A 10,180-nucleotide genomic window follows, 5' to 3' on the forward strand; every position below is an offset into this window, starting at 1 on the left:
CTCGGCATGTGGTATATTATTAACCGTGGTTTTTTGGAGAGAAAAGAGAGAAGACAGAAGAGCGAAGACAGAAGGAAGGATACTGGAAAGAGGAATGCTGAAAAGAGAAAGAAACTTATGTGGGCTATCGTAAGGAGATGGCTACTACTTTAGGTCACTGTAGCATCATTGTTATGTTCAGCATATGAGATGGCTACTACTTTACCTCACTGTAGCATCATTGTTATGTTCAGCATATGAGATGGCTACTACTTTACCTCACTGTAGCATCATTGTTATGTTCAGCATATGAGATGGCTACTACTCAGTGGCGGGCGGTGCATTTCACACCTAGGCCTTCAGTGATGTCCGACACAGTCCTACCTGAATTATTCTACCTCTTAATACCATCGTTATGACGCCATGGCTCTAGAAACTAGACAGAAACACAGTATAACCGGGCGTTGCATCACCTTAACATAGTCAGACAAGTACAACAGAGTTATATTAATATTTCCGAAGCATTTTTAATCAATAAATACGCATTTACAATGAAGAGTGTTAAACTAACATCTTTAAGATCGCTTCGCTTGGATACTGTCAAAACTTTTAAATAAAAGGCACTTTTAAGGGATTAGGCCTACTCTACAAAGTTTTATTAAGTCCACCAAAAGTATACGAGCTTTAACAACTTTGTTCACTAAACAGCGCATTGTCGCACCCAAAGCAGTTTCATTTAAGAAACGTGACGATAAAGGCATAAACTATTCACCGAAAACAAACAAATAATTTGGATATATTTGACAGTTCAGTATGTCCCTATTTTTGCTCACCCTTTCGTTGTGGAGCTCCGTTTCCCTGCGCACTTGTTCGTTGAGCTGTAAATCCACTCGGGTGTTCAAAAGCACCATTGCTTGTAAGTGCCCAGCCGTGCTTTGGTGTCTCGTTGCTGCCTTGGATAGACAACTCAAGTTTGCAAAACCAGTGTGTGCTTCTCTGATAATGTCTATCTTTTCCTGGAAAGTTCTTCTAGAAAATGGCGTTGTTTTAAGATCTGCCACCAAATCTGCCTCTTCTCCCCCTTCAGCCATTGTAGCTGCTTGTAGACAGTATACATATACACAAATTAGCTAGCTACGCATCTCAATAGTGCGTATCCAATCAAAAGACGTGCTGGGTGCTGACATCATTGAGCCTTACAGCAGGCGCCGTTGTTGCTATTGCTCGCCAACTCGAAATCTACGTAGGTTTCCACTAGGTACGCCACAGGTTTTCTCGTTCAACGTTAAGTTACAGGCCGTATTCACGGCACGGTTTATTGTGCAGGCGGGCAGATTTTGGAGCTCCCTGGCAACACATTTTGATTGGATAAAAGCTCTAACATAAAGGCCAGCCCTCCAAATCTCAATCGGAGGCTGGAAGCAGCGCAACCAAGAGGAAAGCTATGAAATGAAGAGAATAGACTATGGGGAATCATTAATACATATTTGTGGAAAAAATATATAAAAATAAAATGTATATTCTGATGATGTTTAGGCCAGCAGAGAAGGCCTTGCTGGCCCTGACGGCCCACCACTGCTACTACTTTACCTCACTGTAGCATCATTGTTATGTTCAGCATATGAGATGGCTACTACTTTAGGTCACTGTAGCATCATTGTTATGTTCAGCATATGAGATGGCTACTGCCTGATTGTCTGCATGTTTGAATCATTTCTATTGGATTTTGTTCTGCACATATGTTGTTCTACACATAATAAAGTCATGTTTTTTGAACCCTTAAAACCACTGCCTTCACTTGTCTGCTTTATGAACTGTAGCATCATTGTTATGTTCAGCATATGAGATGGCTACTACTTTACCTCACTGTAGCATCATTGTTATGTTCAGCATACTGTGGTGGAGGGGACCCGAGAGCAGGCGGATGACCTGAACTGCTTCTTTAACAGGTTTGACCAACCATCCCCCTGTCACCCCCCACAGCCCCCGACCCTCTCCTCCCCTCTCCAATGTACCGCACCCCTGGCAACAGTAGCCCCCACTCCCCCTGACCCCCTCACACCCCAGCAGCAATTGCCTCCCCTTACCAACACCAGGAGCCAGGGAGCATGCTTCACACCTGGAGACACCGGTACTCACAGCATTATAACATCTGAGCAGGTGAAAAGGCAGCTCTCCAGGGTGAATGTGAACAAGTCCAGAGGTCCAGACAACATCAACCCCAGGGTTCTGAAGGTGTGTGCTGGAGAGCTGGCGGACACATTCCAACATCTCTTCAGTCTATCTCTAAGACTGAGGAGGGTGCCACAGCTCTGGAAGACCTCTTGCATCGTCCCAGTGCCAAAGAAGGGACGGCCCAGCACCCCAAACGACTACAGACCTGTCGCCCTGACACCACAGGTCATGAAGATCCTGGAGAGGCTAGTGCTGCAACACCTTAAGCCCCAGGTGAAGGACTTCCTGGACCCCCGGCAGTTTGCATACCAGGAGAGCATGGGGGTGGAGGATGCCATCATTTACATACTGCACAGGGCCTACACACACCTGGAGAGGCCACAGAGCATGGTGAGGACCATGTTCTTCGACTTCTCCAGTGCATTTAACACTATCAAGCCATCACTGCTGGCTGACAAACTAGCAGTGATGTGTGTGGAGGACTCCCTGACGGCTTGGATCCACAACTACCTCACAGACAGGCGTCAGTATGTGAGACTGCAGGGCTGTCAGTCTGAGGTGGTGGTGTGCAACACCGGTGCCCCCCAGGGAACTGTTCTGTCACCCTTTCTCTTCACCCTCTATACCTCCGACTTCCAGTTTAGCTCCGACCAGTGCCACCTGCAGAAGTTTTCGGATGACTCCTCTATCGTCGGTTACATCACAGATGACAGGGATGAGGAGTACAGGGCCCTGGTGGAGAGCTTTGTGCAGTGGTGCGACACCAACTACCTTTTGCTTAACACCAGCAAAACAAAGGAGTTGGTGGTGGATTTTAGGAGGAAGAGAAGGACCCCAGCCCCCATCACCATCAAGGGGGTGGAAGTCGAGAGGGTGGACTCCTACAGGTACCTGGGAGTACAAATTAATAACAAACTGGACTGGACTGACAACACCGAGGCTCTTCTCAGGAAAGGGCAGAGCAGACTGTTTTTCCTGAGAAGGCTGAGGTCTTTCGGTGTCTGCAACAAGCTGCTGCAAATGTTTTATCAGTCGGTGGTTGCCAGCGTTCTGTTCTTCGCCGTGGCCTGCTGGGGTGGAAACATCTGTGCCAGGGATGCTGCGAAGCTAAACAAACTGGTGAAGAAGGCCAGCTCTGTGGTGGGGACCGGGCTGGACAGCCTAGAGGTGGTGGCAGAACAGAGGATGGGGAAAAAACTGGCGGCCATGCTGGTCAATCCCTCCCACCCGATGTACTGCGAGCTGGCGGGGATGAGGAGCAAGTTCAGCCACAGATTTGTTCTCCCCCGCCAAAGTACAAAAATATTTGGACAGTCCTTTGTTCCAGCTGCACTCCGACTCTACAACCAGGCCCTGCAGGGTGGGGGAGACCTGGAGCTGGAACTTTTGGAACTTTTTACTTATTGAGCCTGCACTGTTTTATGTATTTTATTGAATGTTTCTGTTTTCTGTATTGAATGTTTTCTGCCCTAACTGAGCTGTTTGACAACAAAATTTCCCCATTGGGGACAATAAAGGTTTTCAATCAATCCATCAATCAATATGAGATGGCTACTACTTTACCTCACTGTAGCATCATATAATGAAATTGTAATTGTAATTGTAATTGTAATTAACCAGCCCTCCAATTGTAATTGTAATTGTAATTGTAATTAATTGTAATTGTAATTGTAATTAATTGTAATTGTAATTGTAATTGTAATTAACTGTAATTAATTGTAATTAATTGTAATTGTAATTGTAATTGTAATTGTAATTGTAATTGTGATTAATTGTAATTGTAATTGTGATTGTAATTGTAATTAATTGTAATTGTAATTGTAATTGTAATTAATTGTGATTGTAATTGTGATTGTAATTAATTGTAATTAATTGTAATTAAGTGTAATTGTAATTAATTGTAATTGAAATTGAAATTGAAATTGAAATTGTAATTGTAATTGAAATTGAAATTGAAATTGAAATTGTAATTAATTGTAATTGTAATTGTAATTGTAATTGTAATTGTAATTGTAATTGTAATTGTAATTGTAATTGAAATTGTAATTGTGATTGTAATTGTAATTAATTGTAATTAATTGTAATTGTAATTGTAATTGTAATTGTAATTGTGATTGTAATTGTAATTAATTGTAATTAATTGTAATTAATTGTAATTAATTGTAATTGTAATTAATTGTAATTGTAATTGTAATTGAAATTGAAATTGAAATTGAAATTGAAATTGAAATTGTAATTGTAATTGTAATTGAAATTGTAATTGTGATTGTAATTGTAATTAATTGTAATTAATTGTAATTAATTGTAATTGTAATTAATTGTGATTGTAATTGTGATTGTAATTAATTGTAATTAATTGTAATTGTAATTGAAATTGTAATTGTAATTGTAATTGAAATTGAAATTGAAATTGTAATTGTAATTGTAATTGTAATTAATTGTAATTGTAATTGTAATTGTAATTAATTGTAATTGTAATTGTAATTGTAATTGTAATTAATTGTAATTGTAATTGTGATTGTAATTGTAATTGTAATTAATTGTAATTGTAATTGTAATTAATTGTAATTGTAATTGTAATTGTAATTGTAATTGTAATTGTAATTAATTGTAATTAATTGTGATTAATTGTAATTGTAATTAATTGTGATTGTAATTAATTGTAATTAATTGTAATTAATTGTAATTAATTGTAATTAATTGTAATTAATTGTAATTGTAATTGGAATTGGAATTGAAATTGTAATTGATTGTAATTGTAATTGTGATTGTAATTGTAATTAATTGTAATTAATTGTAATTGTAATTAATTGTAATTGTAATTGTAATTGTAATTGAAATTGTCCTGTGGCTTATATGTGCTTGAAATGTCGCTGCCCCCATAAGTGTGTATGTGGTGTTTGTTGTAGCCCCTTCAATCACCTCAGCTTGCTTACGTGTGTTTTTTGTCAAGTGTGATGTTGGGGTACCTTGTCTCAGTCACGTGTTCTTAGAATATTTAAATGTTTTATTTTAACTAATGACGTTACTTTTCAGGATGCCATGTTGCAACTGGCCGGGGACTTCAGCTGAAAATTAGCCGACTAGGCTAACGCTGCCTTTTTTACTGTATTTTATATGGTTCATGTATTAGGATTGTCCTCGATATAATAAACTAATAAACTAAACTAAACTAAACTAAACTAAACTAATCATTGTTATGTTCAGCAACTTTTCTCTCCCCCCGCTGTCAACGGGAGTTTCAACCAGCTGGCGCGGTGCTGCGAGCAGCAGCGGGTTCATTGAGTTTACGGTTAAAAGCATAACTTCTCGGGGTGTACAGCACTCTCTCTATTTCGGGCTAAACTGTGCAGTGTAGCCGGCGTCCTGGTTCCTCCAGCAACCGGACACTTCCATAAATAACAACAAATATGTAATATGTAAATATGTATAATACCACGTTCATTGATAAAATGACGCCAGGGATGGAAAGGGGTGAAGGGGGATGATGAAGCTCTGGACTATGGAACGGCACAGCACAACGGGGGGAAATGCGATAAGAATTATGTCAAAATGCAGCACCATCATGCACAGATCAGCCTTAAAACATGTAACGTTATATATACAGTATATATATCGTTATACACGGAGCGATGTATTTCTACGGAAAGGCTGATAGATTGTAGAATCTTCTTGTCGGTAAAACGATGGAATCAATCTATTGAGGATTGTGATCTTAAATGCGTTGTGTCATCTCAGGATAGATTAGGTGCACAGCATACACGATTTGACAAGGAAATAGGATGTTCAACACAGGTTGGAATCTCTACTTGATTTATTACTATCGGCATTAGTCAAATACATGCTCACATCAAGTCATCCGTTCACTGCTGTCCATCAAAAATGGCACATCCATCAATAATATTACATAATAACAACTGCTCTGATTAGATTGCTTAGATTGTTTAATACATCAACGGGGGGAAAAGCGAGATGAACTCGCGAGTATCAATGCTTCATTGAACGGAAAGTCCTATCTATCCCATTCAAAGTGTTTTAGCCATCCCCCTTTCCACTGGTAATAAGGAATTGGCAAGAATAGATCGATATAAATAGACCAACATAATGCAGCACTATCATGCACAGATCAGCCTTAAAACATGTAACGTTAGATATATAACGGTGCGATGTATTTCTACGGAAAGGCTGACTGACGCGGGGCTCATTCAATCTCCGCGTTCGTTATAGATACGCTTGCAGCAGCGGGTGAACTCCCGGTTCATTGAGTTTACGGTTAAAAGCATAATTTTTCGGGGTGTCAGCGCGGTGGTTAAGGGCTCAAAATGACCGTAAGTTAGCAAAGGAGTATTGTGTTTCTACCACATTCACAGCCGGTGTTATTCACGGGCAAAGACGGTGCATAATAGCGATTTTTGTGTTATGCTTGTTGTAAATAAAAGTTCTATGATGCATTGAAATGACATTAAACTAAGATAATACGATGGTCAGCATAATTTTTCGAATCTTTATTAATAAGCTATTACAGAAACTGTAGTGACATTTTCCAAGAGCGAATGTGGTATTTAAAGATGGCGGTTAGAGGTGTACAGTGAACACAAACGATGACGATGTTGTGACGATTTCCATTGACCAATCAACGGTGTGCAGCGTCACACGTCACACGCAGCCTGGCAAAAAGGTTCCGGGTCTAAATTTGGTTCCTGGTTAAGAAGGGTAGCTAAAGAAGCGACCCGAACCGACCCGACCCGACCCGGGCCGACAAATGGAAAAGCGCCAAAGAAGCAGGCCCTGTAATGGAAAAGGGGGAATACTGTAGCATCAATGATGACCAAAATACTGTAGCATCAATGATGACCAAAATGATGGGCATCATACAGTATAGTCCACGATAAAGGTATGATGTGTTCATTTCAAGCCTCAGACTAAAGCTGTGTTACCCCCTTTCAGGCATGTTGAATTAGTTATTGCAGCAGTATGGCAGTATGATTCCAATCCATGTGGACTCGTCTGCAATTTTCAGAAGCTGATATTTAGTGCAACAATTCAAAAACTCACATGAAGCATAAACAAAAGACATGGATGGAAGTGTTACTGTTTAATCATAACTGTGGTAAAACATGAAGGTTTTTAGCTTAAGCGCATACATTAATTAAATGTGGAAGTCCTCCTCTACCTAGACTGCCTATCCCAAACTAATCTACCTCACTGGGATTAGGTCCCTCAGCAAGCGGGTTACTCACCTGACCACTATGGATGTGTCCCAGAGATGTCTCATACCTGCCTACTCGTGACAACACATGCTGATTGCAGGACCAAACTCTCCTGACTCAAGCAACAACCAAACCAAGCAACCAAATCAACAGTGTGCTGTATGTTACATTAATAATAACTTACATTAATGCCCACTCTCCATCCAGTTTCTGAGGGGTTGATCAATCAGGAGAGGCTGCATTTGCCTTGTATTTGCAGCGGAGCTGTGCAAATGTTGACTATAAAAAATTATTGGAATCATACAGAAATGTAATGAGAGAGAGAGAGAGAGAGAGAGAGAGAGAGAGAGAGAGAGAGACTGTCTGGCCCTTCTGGCCCCCCTACACACACACACACACACACACACACACACACACACACACTCTCTCTCTCTCTGTCCTCCCTGTGAGAATGCTGGTGTGTTCCATCAGTCGTGTTCTGATGTCGTTTCTGAGAGAATGTTCTTTCTTCTGCTTCTGACATCAGGCTGAGGGGGGAGCGGCTGAGCTACCGACTGTGTGAATGCTGGGCATGTACATTAGCATATTAGCATTAGCTTCCTCCTCGCTCACTTTATCCAATCAGATAGAGGCTCAGTGGACACGCCCCCCCCCCCCCCTTCTCTCTGAGGCCTGCAGTCATTGGTCGCTTTAACAACAATATCACTATTTTAATCTACGTAACCAATCAGACTGGCGTCTCATCCGTACTGAGAGAAACATGCATGGTGTTCTGACATGGTACTGTGTATGTTCAGGTGGCACCTGGTTGTCAATAGTCTCGTCAGATATACAGATGAAAATAATCAGAAAGAAGGTGTGCTTGAGAGTCCTACTCTAAATCATCACAACGCTTGATAATTTGAATATTATCTTGATTATTTGATATTGTAATTGTAATTAATTGTAATTAATTGTAATTAATTGTAATTGTAATTAATTGTGATTGTAATTATGATTGTAATTAATTGTAATTAATTGTAATTGTAATTGTAATTGAAATTGTAATTGTAATTGTAATTGTAATTGTAATTGTAATTGAAATTGTAATTGTAATTGTAATTGAAATTGAAATTGAAATTGAAATTGTAATTGTAATTGTAATTGTAATTAATTGTAATTGTAATTGTAATTGAAATTGAAATTGTAATTGTAATTGTAATTGTAATTGCAATTAATTGTAATTGTAATTGTAATTAATTGTAATTGTAATTGTAATTGTAATTGTAATTGTAATTGTAATTAATTGTAACTGTAATTGTGATTGTAATTGTAATTGTGATTGTAATTGTAATTGTAATTGTAATTAATTGTAATTAATTGTAATTGTAATTAATTGTGATTGTAATTGTGATTGTAATTAATTGTAATTAATTGTAATTAATTGTAATTAATTGTAATTAATTGTAATTAATTGTAATTAATTGTAATTAATTGTAATTGTAATTAATTGTAATTGTAATTGTAATTGTAATTGGAATTGAAATTGTAATTGATTGTAATTGTAATTGTGATTGTAATTGTAATTAATTGTAATTAATTGTAATTGTAATTAATTGTAATTGTAATTGTAATTGAAATTGTCCTGTGGCTTATATGTGCTTGAAATGTCGCTGCCCCCATAAGTGTGTATGTGGTGTTTGTTGTAGCCCCTTCAATCACCTCAGCTTGCTTACGTGTGTTTTTTGTCAAGTGTGATGTTGGGGTACCTTGTCTCAGTCACGTGTTCTTAGAATATTTAAATGTTTTATTTTAACTAATGACGTTACTTTTCAGGATGCCATGTTGCAACTGGCCGGGGACTTCAGCTGAAAATTAGCCGACTAGGCTAACGCTGCCTTTTTTACTGTATTTTATATGGTTCATGTATTAGGATTGTCCTCGATATAATAAACTAATAAACTAAACTAAACTAAACTAAACTAAACTAATCATTGTTATGTTCAGCAACTTTTCTCTCCCCCCGCTGTCAACGGGAGTTTCAACCAGCTGGCGCGGTGCTGCGAGCAGCAGCGGGTTCATTGAGTTTACGGTTAAAAGCATAACTTCTCGGGGTGTACAGCACTCTCTCTATTTCGGGCTAAACTGTGCAGTGTAGCCGGCGTCCTGGTTCCTCCAGCAACCGGACACTTCCATAAATAACAACAAATATGTAATATGTAAATATGTATAATACCACGTTCATTGATAAAATGACGCCAGGGATGGAAAGGGGTGAAGGGGGATGATGAAGCTCTGGACTATGGAACGGCACAGCACAACGGGGGGAAATGCGATAAGAATTATGTCAAAATGCAGCACCATCATGCACAGATCAGCCTTAAAACATGTAACGTTATATATACAGTATATATATCGTTATACACGGAGCGATGTATTTCTACGGAAAGGCTGATAGATTGTAGAATCTTCTTGTCGGTAAAACGATGGAATCAATCTATTGAGGATTGTGATCTTAAATGCGTTGTGTCATCTCAGGATAGATTAGGTGCACAGCATACACGATTTGACAAGGAAATAGGATGTTCAACACAGGTTGGAATCTCTACTTGATTTATTACTATCGGCATTAGTCAAATACATGCTCACATCAAGTCATCCGTTCACTGCTGTCCATCAAAAATGGCACATCCATCAATAATATTACATAATAACAACTGCTCTGATTAGATTGCTTAGATTGTTTAATACATCAACGGGGGGAAAAGCGAGATGAACTCGCGAGTATCAATGCTTCATTGAACGGAAAGTCCTATCTATCCCATTCAAAGTGTTTT

The sequence above is a fragment of the Nansenia antarctica genome (genome assembly GCF_963989245.1).
Source record: "Nansenia antarctica genome assembly, chromosome: 10".
In the NCBI taxonomy this organism is placed as follows: Eukaryota; Metazoa; Chordata; class Actinopteri; order Argentiniformes; family Microstomatidae; genus Nansenia; species Nansenia antarctica.